Below are 14,419 nucleotides of genomic sequence, written 5' to 3' on the forward strand. Positions count from 1 at the left end.
ATACCCAGTGTTTACTTGAGAAGTAAAAAAAAAAAGATCCTGAAAGTCATGACGAGAAACTTTCTCAACATAATTACTTATCTCATAATTTGACTTATCTCATAATTTGACTTATCTCTTAATTTGACTTATGTCATAATTATGACTTCTTATCTCATATTTATGACTTAGCATCACATAATTATGAGAAAAGTCATAATTATGACTGATCTCTTCTGACTTACTGTCTCGTAAGTTTATGGCTGCGTGCTCATTGACATCCCGTGGTTGTGGTGACTCACACTTTATTAAAACACCTTATTGTTTGTTTTACACTGCCACTGACTGCCTGCTGGCTCCTCCCTCACCACGCCTAACGGCCCCCCAGCCCGTCGGTAGGGGCCTCTAGTGATAACACAGCTGAGGGCATCGCTGACCCACCAGCCGCTGCTCTGTGGCCAGAGACACAGCAGGGGGAGAAAAGCACAGACTGTATGTCTATGGGGGAAACATTCTGCCCACGTTTATTGTTTTGGACGGAGCGTTTGTTTCTAAACAGGGCACGTTTAAAAGAGTGAAAGCAGAGCAAAACATTGTATTCATCATATTTATTCCACATTTTAAAAATACATTTCCACATGTTAAAAATGTAATTTAGTGTTGATCAGTGTTAATGCGTTTTCATGATAGGACCAGGTTTGTCCCAATTCTCAAGAATATGTGACCTGTATGTATGATTAGCCCAGATAAAGTGAGGATATTCAAAATACAAACCATTAATGTTATATAACAAAGAAAAAGAGGCCGACCAAGAAACACGTGGAGAGGAACTGTGGAAAAGGAGACGCAGAGCCTAAACCATCCAGCGACCCGCCCAGGACAGACAGGAGTGGAAGACCTTTGTTGCTGCCCTACCGGCCAAGAGGCATGAAGGGAAATGATGATGAACAAAGGCTCTATAACAACTAACAAGATTGTGAGTGTGACTTTTTCGTCTTGTCTTCATCATTCATATCTATACACAATGTCTCCGTGATTAAATAGTTTACTAGAGCACAACGTTCTTCATAGATCTAGCCTCTTGATTTTGACTTTATAGTTGGTCGAACAGAAGGCCCTGTAAAGGTTTTTGTATTATTATTATATTAATAATTACAGGCGATATGTTGATAGTTACGATTTTCCATAGAAGATAAGACATCTATAAAGCTCATTATGGGAATAAAGGGCATTGTAATAAGCATCCATTCGTCTAAGGCCATGTCCACACTACTACGTTTTCGAGTTAAAACGTCCAGACATTTCGTGGAAAGTTGTAGAAGTTTTATTTTTCAGACATAACGTTAGTTACAGCGCTGCGGGTCTCTCTCTCTCTCTCTCTCTCTCTCTCTCACACATCAAATTTACTTTGAAATCAACACTTACACATACAAGTTTGCTAGATTATGGGTCATAAATGTGATCAACACACGTCTCTCACTCTCACTCTAACTCGTTCCCTCTGCTCTATTACTGCTTTTGTTCCTTTACATTTGATCTGCAGACTTCACAATAGTTGTGCAGAACAAAATAAGCATTAATAAGGACAGGAAAGTCCTCCGTTGTGTGTCCATCACCCTCCCTAAAGCCGCTAACCGTGACTTCAGACGGCCACTCCGTAGGTCTGATAAAGCCGCTGGTCACGCTGATCGCTAATCGCTCCAATAACAGCTGCTTCCTCCATAATAATGCAGACTTTCACTGGACAACAGCTAGTAAAGACAACAAGGTCAGCAACACCTGTAATCAGTTGTCCATGTTGAATTAACCTGGTAGCCGATCAATAATCAATGTTGTTGTTTATAACGTCCGGGGAAAGGGTCACGTGATAGGAGTGTGACGAATCAGGGAAGGACACGTCATGACTGCTAAGAACCAATCAAGTAGCGAACGTGAGTGTGGCCGTCATCGTTTCCAAGCGTATCCTTTTTCGACTGTCCACATGAAAACGCAACCCTGGCGTTTTCAACCTTATCTGTCCTCGGGAGCGTTTTCAAACTCTAAAACGCCGGCGTAGTGTGGACGCTCAGTGTAAACGTAGCAAAACATATGCGTTTTCAAATGGAAACGGAGTAGTGTGGACGTGGCCTAAGATTGTTGTGAGAGAGGAAGAGAAAAGAAAATGTGTTCTGTAGTCTCTGAACACGAGTACAGAAAGTGCACGGTTGTGATATGAATCCATAGTGTTTCTGCAAAACTTCCCCAACTAAATAATATGATATATGATTGTATGTTCAAATGTGTGAAGTAGAGTTTAGTTAAATCACGAGCCAGTTTAGCTGCTGTTACTGTAACAGTCCCAAGGGCGGCAGCAGAGGACCCTTTATACATTATTTATTCCCTGTAAAAACTTCTCAATTTGTGTATATATATAATATATGTATATAATCTGTGTTCAGGGACCACCTCGCCGCCAAGCACCTCAATTCTTGTGTCAGACAAGGTCGCTCGGTAGTTTCTGTGATTCACTATAAAGAACCACGTATGAACAGACTCATTTTTATGCATAAACATGCATGAACATAACATACATGAACATACATGAACATACATAAACATGCATGAGGTGCTTTGGCTGACTGTGGGCCTATGAGGCTCACCCACGTGTGGGCAGTCCTAAATTGATTTGGGATTTATAAAAGGAAATTGCGCACTGGCAGGTTTATTAAACGAGGCCCTGGCGAGCAACAGTGGCTCAGATCATTTGATGTTTTAAAAAACAGATTTGACAGAGTTTGATTACATTTCGTGCGATGGCAGACGTTGCCGCTAACAGGACTTTTGTACATGTTTACACGTGTCTGTACAGTTATTCTTCCTCTATATTGAGGAACAGAGGCGTCATAATGCGCTACAGAGGTCACCGCTACGTTATACCAGACCCACTGGCTTTAACGGAGCCTCAATTGTGTTTTTGAAGTTTCATCTGGACAAAGATTCTTTTTTGTGGATTTTTAGAAAAATACCCGTGTTTGTAAACGGTAGATGGACTTGTTCTTGTATTTTTCTAGCGTCAATAGGTCGGACACACGTCTGGTTATGATCATGATGAAGCTGACAGAGACATCTGTTTGGAGTCTAATAACAAGGAAAACTAATTTAGATACAAAATAGCAGTCAACAAAACAATGTGTTTTTTTCATGCCTGCTCCATTAATTAATTAGAAAAGTCAGCGATTCAAAATGATGACGTAACGACCCTTCCGTCTTCTACATGTTCCGTGTTTGTTTTTAGGAACCTACAAAAAAACGTCATCCCTGCTGCACTAGAACTCGTCTCCTTAGCGACCCGTCGCTGACTCGGTTGCCATGGTGCTTTGCCGCAATCTCCCGGATGTAGTATTTCCCCCCTCTGTTCAACCAACATGGCGTCGGGAAAAGTGATACTTCAGTTTGCCCAAAGTTAGCCCGCGTCTGCTTTTTTTGAAACAGAGGGAAGTTTATTTCCGCACCGGGTTGGCGGCAGAACAAACGTTTTCCTGTGAGTTTCAGGGTGAGTGAGCACATTTTGTTTTAATTATCGTAGTTTACGGTGCGCGAGCTTGTGGCGCGTATCTGCTCCCCGTGCTAACAGTGGCTAACTACCGCTAGCTGCTCTCAGGTCTGGGTTTAGAGGAGACCAGAGTAACTCCTCCGGTCTCTCTGTGTGTTGTTTGAAGAAGACTTCACTGTGAGTGGTGTAACGCTGGTAGTGTTCACGGTGTAGCCACGTTACAAGGCGATGAGTCACTTGTGAAAGTTGTTAAACAATTAAAAGACTTAGCTGTGGGCACATAACAAGCTAATTTAAGGTAAGGCTGTGTTTCTATGCTAACACTCTAAGCTCACTGGACGGCTTAATGGCAAATCCAGAAGAAAAGCTGTTTCTGGTAACACTGGCCTTTCTTATCAGTCCGCCAGCTATCACGAATAACCGCAGCTCAAGTTACTTTTAGTCTTCAAGTTTCCTGTTCAGTGAAACCCGTAAACTGTTTAACAATCTTCTCGGATCAGCTGGTAAAATGCATCGTCACAAAGCTGTTTTTCTAAACTCATGAAAAGTCGACTTCTTTTTTAGAGATACGTGGTTCTCACAGGACAGAGACGCTACAAACTACTAAAACTTTTCTTATAACTTTTGGTACTGTTTGCCGATAGTACTCTCATTACATTTACTTAATAGCTGGTCTAAATGCAGGGCATTTACTTGTAATGAATTTCCACAGTGTGGTATTAGCACTTTTACTACGTAAACTACTGATTAATGGTATAACAATGCTCTTGCAACTTTAACCGGTCACAAATGTGGTAAACCTTCATTTTCAGCGGAGAAGCAGGTGTGTGTTTCTGGCCAGACTGGAGGAGGAAAGAGGATATTGTCTGTCTGAGATTTTATTAAGTTGCTCTCTCCCCTCGTTGACCCCACTCTTTATTGAAGTCACTGCTCCTCTCCTTTCCCTCAGCTGGCACGCATGTATGTGTGTTATTCATACATGTGTGTATGTGTTATTCATACGTGTGTGTGTGTGTGTGTGTGTGTTATTCATACGTGTGTGTGTGTGTTATTCATACGTGTGTGTGTGTTATTCATACGTGTGGGTGTGTTATTCATACGTGTTTGTGTGTGTGTGTTATTCATGTGTGTGTGTGTGTGTGTGTGTGTTATTCATACGTGTGTGTGTGTTATTCATGTGTGTGTGTTATTCATACGTGTGTGTGTGTGTTATTCATATGTGTGTGCGTGTGTTATTCATACGTGTGTGTGTTATTCATACGTGTTTGTGTGTGTGTGTTATTCATACGTGTGTGTGTGTGTGTTATTCATACATGTTTGTGTGTGTTATTCATACGTGTGTGTGTGTGTTATTCATACAAGTTTGTGTGTTATTCATACGTGTGTGTGTGTGTGTGTGTGTGTGTTATTCATACGTGTGTGCATGAGTGAGTGGGAAAGAGGTTTTGCGTGCAGATGGATAGTCGGCAGGGTTGTGCGATTAGTGCTGGGCACACCACACATTCTTGGGATGCCAGAGCTGTATGGAGGGGTCACCTTTCTCTCTCACGTATACTCACCATACCCCAGCAGTGAGCACTCTTATGAACACCCCCCATCTCTGCATCATGCTCTGCAAGTTATTCAGCAAGGATGACTGTGTCAGGAAGGAACTGGGTGTCGGCTTAGAAAATCACCAGGAGCTCCAGGTCTCCAGGTTAGATGGCAAAACAGATCAGCGCTGTTACAGTTTGACAAGTTACGTATTTGTAAGAGAAGATTATAGCTCATTGGAAACAAAAAAAGGGGATGGTTGCAGATTGCAATTAAATAAACACTGTTGATTGTGTTGAATTTCCATTGTTGGGATAATCGACGAGTGACTTGAAAAAGCTGTCTAGCTTGCTACCACGGAAGAGAAGTGAAAATGGATCCTGATCTAACATCTACAGGTGTTATCACGTAAGAAGGAACAGACTCAGACAATATTGCTATTTGGTGTCATTTATTTCTCCTTTATTTGTGTATATATACACACCTATATATATGTGTATATATTTGTATACATGTTTTGATGAATAATATCATGCATTGCAATTATTTTGCAATCAAAGTGAGGGATGGACTTTTACGCAACAAGGTAACTAGGGAATGGAATTGGTTGTGATAATTTAGTCGATGTTAAAATATGAATCTCTAAATCCAGTTTTACACTCGTGAAATAAACTCTACATTTTGCTGGTAGTTGTGGAAGCATTCAGATTGTCTGCTGTGTGGTACATGTATTTAAAAGTAGTCATTTAGACAGTCTGGTGGGGATGCTGGCTGTACCTTCTGCAGGGCACTGTGTGATGGTCATAAACTAGGGCTTCAATAGCAATATGGATCTTTCTCAGTTAACGTTTCCTGCTATCTAGTAACAGTGGTGAATGTGAAGGGACCCGTAGTACCCTGCAGGCTGCAGAATAGACCTGAACGAAAAGGCCTTTCTCTTCTCACAACACTCCAGCTAGTCCTCAAAAAAGTCGTATACGATTGTCCACTCCCAAACGTTTATGTGCGACGAAACGTTTGATCGGCTTCTGTTCAGTCGGAGCACTTGTCAGGTATACCTGGCAGGATAAAGATAATTAGCAACAGCTGATTTGATTATTTCGTGGCTTATGGGCTAAGAAGCCGACTATTAACTCAAACGTCTCCAGTTTGATCGCTCGCTCCTTCAGTTCCTGTCATCTCTTTGTAATAATGGCATAAAATATAAATTAAAAAAAAATCATGTTGGTCAACAGTGACAAAAGTTTAACAACACTGCTAATCCTTGACTATTCTTTTCACTTTCTGAAATAACATCTCATACTGGTTGTATTTTCAAGCTGTAGCTTTTTGTAAATAACAGAATTGACAATATTTAACTGAAAGTAGGGCGGTCACTTTTTATGGTGGATCACAGTCAGAAAGACAGTCAGAAAGTCAAGTCGTGAAGGCAGAGACAATCAGGACGGATGTTGGAGAGAGAGAGAGAGAGAGAGAGAGAGAGAGAGAGAGAGAGAGAGAGAGAGAGAGAGAGAGAGAGAGAGAGAGAGAGAGAGAGAGAGAGAGAGAGAGAGAGAGAGAGAGAGAGAGAGAGAGAGAGAGAGAGAGAGAGAGAGAGAGAGGCTGATCAGGCGTCTTCCATGAGCTCCAAACAGCTTCAGTATCGACATACGAGTTGGCAGCTAGAGTCTTATTAGCAGTGAGCATTGAGAGCCAGACATTTGAGGACCTGTGTACCAAATGTATTGTCCAGCATTCAAAATGTTGGTGTCTTTTTATTGTTCTTGTTCCATCCTCTCTGTGTGCATTCCTTGCTGGTTGAGCGATCGCTGTCGCGGATGAGCAAGCACTGGAAATATTAAAAGCCTTGTCTTTCTCTGCGTCTCAGAAGAAAAAGAAGTGGGGGGGTGAGAGAAAGTGGAGAGATAGGGGGAAGTAGAGCAGTGGATATCTTTTGTTTTCCTACGTGCAGGTAGGTCTGAGTGTCCAGAGGAGGAGCAGCTACCGGCTAACAGCCAAACAACCACATCTGCAGAGAAAACGCAGCAAATATTGACTCCGCCTCTTATCAGGGGAGAAAACACTTTTAGTGTGGATGAACGTTCTCTTTGTTCTGTGCTTTGTTTTTGGTTATTGTGGGGGTTAGTTCCTTGTACCCATTAGCGCATCAAGCCATACATATTAAGTCATTTCTGTCTGCAGTCTATGGGAAACCCTAAAACGGTGTGGAAAAGGGTCCAGAGAGTGAGGATGAAGCTAGGCTGACTGGTAACAGATTAAAGAAGCCCTGGTGGGTCATATCAGAGCCCTTTTTTTTTATTCTTCCCTGTAACGGGGAGGAGAGGCCCGGCTTATTGCCCCAGAGGAAAGCAAATCCTCTCAGGAATGACTGCAGCAGCCAACATCAACACAGCCCTCTAGGTGCTCAGTAACAGAGGCAAGAACACCGTATGAATAACAGAAATATTCACAACAATAACTCACTTCTGAGACTTACGTTTCAACCACCCGCTCTGGGTTTCAGGACACCGCTGTGTCCAGCCGATAAGGAGTTAATAAATATTGTGAAAAAGAACTTCTTGCTCAACATTTCTTTAGTTTCTGTCTCATCATACTTTTGATTCTGACCACACTCTCACCAATTCTGTTGATATTCAGCTGTGTACAGTTCAATCCCCCCCATAAAGACTTTCCCTTATACAGCGAACTGTCAATGATAAGATTCCTGTATTTATCTTAGAGCCACGATGTGAACGTGTTAAACTATAAGTATTTAATGGAAACATATTTATTATTCATCTTCTGTTCTGACAGAGATTGTGTGGTTAACTATGAGTCAATCAACAGAAATTAATTGGTAACTATTTTGAAAATGTGTTACGCAAACATGCTGTGATGACTTTCCTCTTTTCTCTTGTTTGTATTATTGTAAAGTGAAATATCGTTTTTTGTTTTTGGACTGTTGGTTGGACAAAGCAAGACGTCACTTTGGGCTTTACCGAGTTCTGCTGGTATCTGGCGCTATTTTCTGAAATTCTAGAGATTAATTGACGAATCAAGAAAATAATCGTCAGATACAAGGTCTGAATTAAATGTCCTACCTCAGCTGCCACTGTGGCCGGTCACTGAAAGCCACTCAATGTTATTGTCTGCCACTTCTAAAATCTGTAGAGCACTTTAATTATAAACAATGAGTTAGTGGTAGCAGGCAATAGAAATATGGAATATCATGTAATCGTAATCCCCGATGGCAGGTGACCTGGAATTCGTCTACCTAATTTCACGACCTCGTCAGGTTAATCGATAATGAATATCGTTGCTTCCACAGCTGGTAATGTGTTTCTTTTTACTTTGCACACAGCAACAGAGTGAGGAGTTTCGTTCTTGTGTTTGCGTGTGCAGTTATTTTAATCTCGCCCGATGAAACGAGTTCAGGCCTGCACAAGCATGGAGGTTTCACAAACAAAGAGAGTTCTGGATGCTGTCACCTCCGTTGTGCTGGTGGTGTTGCAATGCTCATCAATGCATGTTACAGTGGGAGGGGCAAAGGCTCTGTTTTGTTGTTGGTTTTTTGCACTCCTAACTCTGGAATAATCTGGACGACAGAGGCAGGACTGTTGTCGCAGTCTGTAAATAAGTATGTTCTCCACTCATGCTCCACTTAAGTGCTCTTAAACTGTCCTAAATAATCAAACTACATGAATAAATGTTAGTTTTTGATCAACTTTTTTTAGGAAGTTGTAGATTTCCATAGTTAAGAACAACTGAATGCAACTTTTTTTCTTTTTTTTTGGGCATGAACACGTCTGAATTTAAATACTTGTTGTCCCTGGCTTCCACACCGCAGCAGTAGGTGAATCACGATCACTTCCCACATATTTTCACAGATCACAATAACTCACCCTGAATAACACTCACCAGTCTACTGCTGTATTTGGCAGTGATGAGCGGCCTCCCTAATGACCGGCAGGTTGATGTGACGTGTGACCTCGCTTCACTACGACATCACCTCATTGTGCCACGCTGACATGCCATCAGCGTGTAATGACGGTGCTGCACTGAATCCTGTGTTTTACAGTATGTTTGATGTTCAACAAGACACTTAACGTTGTGTTTATGGAGCACCAACAAGTTATGACGAGAGTCGTCGAGTACAAGTGGTGGAATGGAAGTATATTTACATGTTCAAGTAGCTCAAGTTTGTACTGAAGTACAAACTTGAGCTACTTGAACTTAACTTGAGTATTTCCATTTGATCTCAGAGGCCAATATTGTACTTTTTGCTTTTTCCATCCCCTTCCTTCCCGTGAAAACCACGTATCTCCACATTTTGACAGTGATCATATTGTCAGACTGTCTGTGTTTTTGGATGCTGGTCTTGGCTTTAGATATAAAAAAAGAACTGGTGGTGTTGGGATTTCTTTTCATCTTGCACCCACAAGATGGTACATAGTGTTGCAGCTGTGCTCAAACTCAAAGAGCATAACAACTTTGCATAAGCATTGTTCTGTGTCCCTGATCTCTCCCTCTCCCTCTCTCTCTTTATGTTTATAGTGTTGTGTGTGTGTGGGGCAACTTTTAACAGCCCGTTCATCCGTGAACTTGCAGGCAGCTCATGAACTTTTGTGATCATGATATTTCTGTCAGTAGGTGAAGCAGAAGTCTGTCTGGGTATGTGTGCGGTGAACTATGTGTGCTCCGGCTCGTGTGATCTACGAAGCGCTCTCTTTATCGTTGACCTTTCCACATTCCACAACCTGCTCCTGGAAGTCAGCCGTCATTGGCTGCAACACTGCATGCTTTGTTTGAACTGAGCCTCGGGATTGGCCGGTTTGTGTGTTTGTCTGGCTCTGATACGTGGAGTGGACCTGTTCCTGCTGTATTTTGACTCTCAAAGGAGTGTCAGCAGGCCTTTTCCTCATTGAAGCTGAACCCTTGGGAGTCTGTTGGATGGTAGATGATAGATAATAAGACAACGGCTGGCTTTAATAAAGAACTCTTATTATTAACTGTGTTTTATTGTTAAATTGCTGCCTTCTGATGAAAGGGGAAAGAGTACTGAGGGTTGTTTACATTTTACAACTGCTCGCATATTCGTTCAGTTATTCATTCACATTAGGCTGAAACATCTTCTGGGATGTTTGTAATGTTACATATTACAAGACATTCATAATGTTTCCAGTTTGTCATATGCACAACAACAATCACAGTGAAGCACTTGTTCTTAGTGACATTTTTACTTCTCAGGCTCCTTCCAACAGAGATACAAATAAAGAAAAAAAAATGTATAGATAGACAAAATGTGAAAAAAAAAAAAAGTTAAAATAAAATAATTATATATATGAAATGATATTTTGTAGTAGCTGTGTAGTCAAATGTATTTACTACATTTAGTTTTATTTAGGAAGGCACTGACATTATAAAATGTAGAAGAATAGGTCTGTGATCATGTGTTTATGACAGTAAATCTCTTTGAAGTATCCCACTGGGATAAGCTTTTATTCAAATTGAATGTGTGTTAAAACGTTGCCACTATTTCAGCTGTTTGAGCAACATAACAACAACACAGTCTCAGTATTTGGCCCAGTTCCGTAGCCAGTGTTGCCCAACGGTTTGTTGTGTTTAAGACGCGTTTAGCCTCGACTGTCTCTGTGTCCCGTGTCAAGATGGTGATGGATCTGTTTGTATTAGCAGGCAGACATGGCATTTCACAGCAGCCTGCCTTATAGCGCTATAAATAGTAATAATTTGAGCCATAGTGTCACAACCTGCTGTGATACAAAGTGACTCATACAAACATGTCGTGGAAAAGCTTTCGTGTAAAACTTTCCTCACGAACCTAAATGACTTACCGGAGATGCAACAAAGACAAATCTTTCCTTAATTTTTGCTTTATTTATCATTGCAAGCTGAAGATCCTTTGGTTTAGGACTACATTAAGTTCTTCAAGGTACTTGTACTGTGTAGTAGAAGTATTGCTACTTTTGCTACTATTGCTACTAGTAGAGCTACTTTTTACTCCACTACATTTGTCCGACAGTTTGTTACTTTACAGTATCTCCAGATGTGTGGATTTTGAAGCCTGTTGAATCAGCTGGAAAATACATCAAAATCTGAAAACAGCTGTTTTTCTTCATAGAGATATGTGCTTCTCACAAAGGTATGAGGATCTTATAAAATATGATGTGTTGTTCTAGATTGAATATAAAGGATTCAAAAACATCTACAGCAGTAAAATATATTTAATTAGTGGAAAAAGAAATAATAAGACCATGTACTAAACTAAAAGTATCACTTGGTTCATTCGTATTGATGCATTCATATGTACATCACTCACATGTTGGAACTGGTAAAAGTAGCTTGTGAATTTCTAATCAAGTCAATGAAGTTTTTTCTTTATCTATCACATATTGCATCATAATTTATTTGTTAGTTTGGATTTTGTTAGTACTGTACGTATAGTTTGCTTATAGGCTACTTTCACTTAAATAAGGTGCTGAATCCAGGACTTTTACTTGTAGTGGAGTATTTTCACATTGTGGTATTGGTATTTTTACTTCAGTCAAGGCTCTGAATACTTCTTCCACCACTGCGGCCCAGGTAACAGTGCACCTGTGAGAGCGAGGTGTGTTACGTGAGACAGGAAGGAAGAGCGTCGAGAAAGGTCCTTTGTCTGTTACGTTCAGCCTTATCTGACAGCTCATGACGTCGCTAATAGTCTCGCGCTAATAGTTCCCGCCCTCCCTCCGGTGACGTCATGATACTGGCCCAAATCTAGCTGAAACCGTAGGAATGCGACACACTTTTTTTGTATTTGCAGCCCAAAGCTACGGTGCGTTTCTGTGTTAAAATATACTCACGTCTATGTTGTACACGCCGACCGTCGTTATCCGTCACCGGGTTAGTTTCCTTCTACGAAGACGTGACGACGAGTGAGTTTAACTTCTTCACGGAAATAACTTTGTTGCTCCAGAGTCTGTTTTCTCCTCCCGAGTTCTTCCTCAGCGCCGACATGAGATCAGGTGGATAGCGTGTCGCTGTACCTGTGACTGCAAAGTGAGTTATCCCGACAGGAAATGGTGACTCTTCACACACGCTATCGCTGTATTATATATTTTAACTCCAGAGTTTTCTCGTTACAACTTCAGGTAACGTCGCGGCTGCTGCACCGAGCGAGGGTTTATCTGGGCCACAACAACACTGTTGTTAAAATCTCACCGCGTGGTTTAGCTGCGAGTCAGGGGAGAGAGACATGTAACGTTATTGTTTTCCTCGTGTAGAGGGAGCGAAGAACGATCCGGGTTTCACATCGACAGCTGGGAACGGTTCGCTCTCCTCTGACCGACACTCACCATTCAGACCTGGTACAGACTCTCGTATTGGTGACGGTAGAGGCAGCTGTTGCACTCCCGGGCTTCCGTCTCTCTTTGCACAGGTGTTGGTGACACTTGTGGTGGTGGGGGGGGGGGGGGGGGGGGGGTAGCTTGCGATTCACTGTTTGTCACTGTGTTCAAACTCTGTAGGAAGTTGTGAATTTAATTTAATGAGGAGCAGATGTGATTCAATAAAAATGATCTAATCCAAAATCTAAATCGCAGGTCTGGATGTTACACTAAAGAATACATATGCAGAGATTAAATGATAACGGCTCCTTCAAATTGTAAACATTTAACATACCTGGGGCTTTGTTTCTTCAGCCATGAGTCGTGTCCCCTGATATGAAGTCCTACCTTTACGTGAAATGCCTCCTGTAGACTAACTGTTTGGACTCCGTATGATCAGGAGTATAATCCATAAATGTATGATATTCTGTTTTGACCAGATCTTCTTCAGCATGTATGTGCTCTGATGAAATGACTGAGATCTGTTGTTACATCTGAGATCTCATAATATTAAGATTAGCTGGGTGATGCAGTTTCATGTCATGTGAACTTAAATAAGTGCAACCACCAGCTCTGTGTCTGAGCCACCTAATTTACTATAATATCAGTCAGATGTCAGCAAGTCTCATATTTTGAATCTGACACTGTTACACATGCACAGTTTTGTTAAGAATTCAGATCTTAACAATACAACGATGTAAAATTGCTCCATTATTAGTAAAAGTCCTACATTCAAAATCAAAACATATAATCAGCAAAGTATCAAATAATTAAAATGTCTCATTGTGCTGTAAAAGGTTCCATATGACTGATTTAGTACATGATATGACTACAACATTACAATACTGATGCATCAGTGCAGGGGAAGCATTTTACAGTTGTAGTCGCTTGAGCTGGAGCTAGTTTCAACTCCACTTTAAGCTCATTTAGTCCTCTCCAGTAGAGTAGAAGTATAAAGTAGCATGGAATGGAAATGCTGAGGACTAAATACTAGAACAAGCACCCGACAATTGTATTTAAGTGCACTACCTGTGCACTTCCCACCACTGTTGTGAGCAGGCTGATGGTTGTCAGAGCAGTCAGTACCGAGGTCACAAAGTGTTCACTATGTTTGCACAGCACTTTGTAAATCTGGGAGGTGCGTGTGTGTGTGCGTGTGTGTGTGTGTGTGCGCGTGTGCGTGTGCGTGTGCGTGTGCGTGTGTGTGTGTGTGTGTGTGTGTGTGCTGTAGTGAGAGAACAGGCAATTAATTATCACCCCTGATTCAGCACTAGCAAGTTAATGTAAGAGCAGCACAACAACAATGGTAACCTTAACAGCCCTATTGTCTGCTTTTTAGGCATCTCACTTTTTGATTTGGTGTCTACGTGAAGAGCTAACACCTGTGCGTTCATTTTGTAGCTTTGGTGGAGGGACCAAAAACAGCTCTATATTAAATCTAGCGTGAGAGATTCCCGCCTGGTAATGTTAAATGTTTTTTTGTTGTTTTTTTGCCTTAGCTGGGGACTTTGTGTACTGTTGTTGGCAGGTTACGAGCCGTCATTGAGAGGCCATATACTGCCGTACCTCTGTAAATGTGGTCAGCTGTAAAATGTAAGGATGTATCCCTGTTGTGGCCTCTATGTGAACAAGAGTGTTTCTATGCATTCATTCAAGTTTTTTTCATTCGACAAAGGACACTTATTACATCTTCCAACTTATAGTAATTAAAAAAAAGTGTTCAGAATACTGAAGTTAAGTATCGGTATTCAGTCCTTGAGCTTTTTAGGTATTTTGTAAATATTAGTTTTTATATGGAAGAATGATTTGCTTCACAAGAGCAGGACTGATGGTCTTCCTCCCTGATTTCGCTTTCATGAACGACTGTTTGTTACATGGTGGCATGAGAAAGTAAGCGAATCACCCGGTGCCATAAAGATTTATTTTGGCTCATTGAAGTGTGTTTGTATTGGCCGAGTGTTGTCAGTGTTTTCTTAGGGAGATAGTTGTGCACGGTGTGGCTCGATGGAGCCGC

The 14,419-nt window shown here is 41.3% G+C and overlaps 1 protein-coding gene across 2 annotated transcripts in view; it reads left to right on the top strand.

Moving 5' to 3' along the window:
* The first annotated feature begins 3,377 nt into the window (after positions 1 to 3,377).
* The window catches only part of pak4 (p21 protein (Cdc42/Rac)-activated kinase 4), a 29,315-nt gene continuing 18,273 nt past the window's right edge, over positions 3,378 to 14,419 (top strand). Inside the window, exon 1 of one of the 2 annotated variants that reach the window (XM_079166583.1) lies at positions 3,378 to 3,511. The gene's annotated coding sequence lies outside the window, so the exon portion shown is untranslated. Of the gene's footprint in view, positions 3,512 to 11,879; positions 12,080 to 14,419 lie in introns of those variants that run through there. The other variant, XM_079166584.1, reaches the window with a different exon arrangement.

This window comes from Pholis gunnellus (genome assembly GCF_910591455.1).
Source record: "Pholis gunnellus genome assembly, chromosome: 9".
Taxonomy (NCBI): Eukaryota; Metazoa; Chordata; class Actinopteri; order Perciformes; family Pholidae; genus Pholis; species Pholis gunnellus.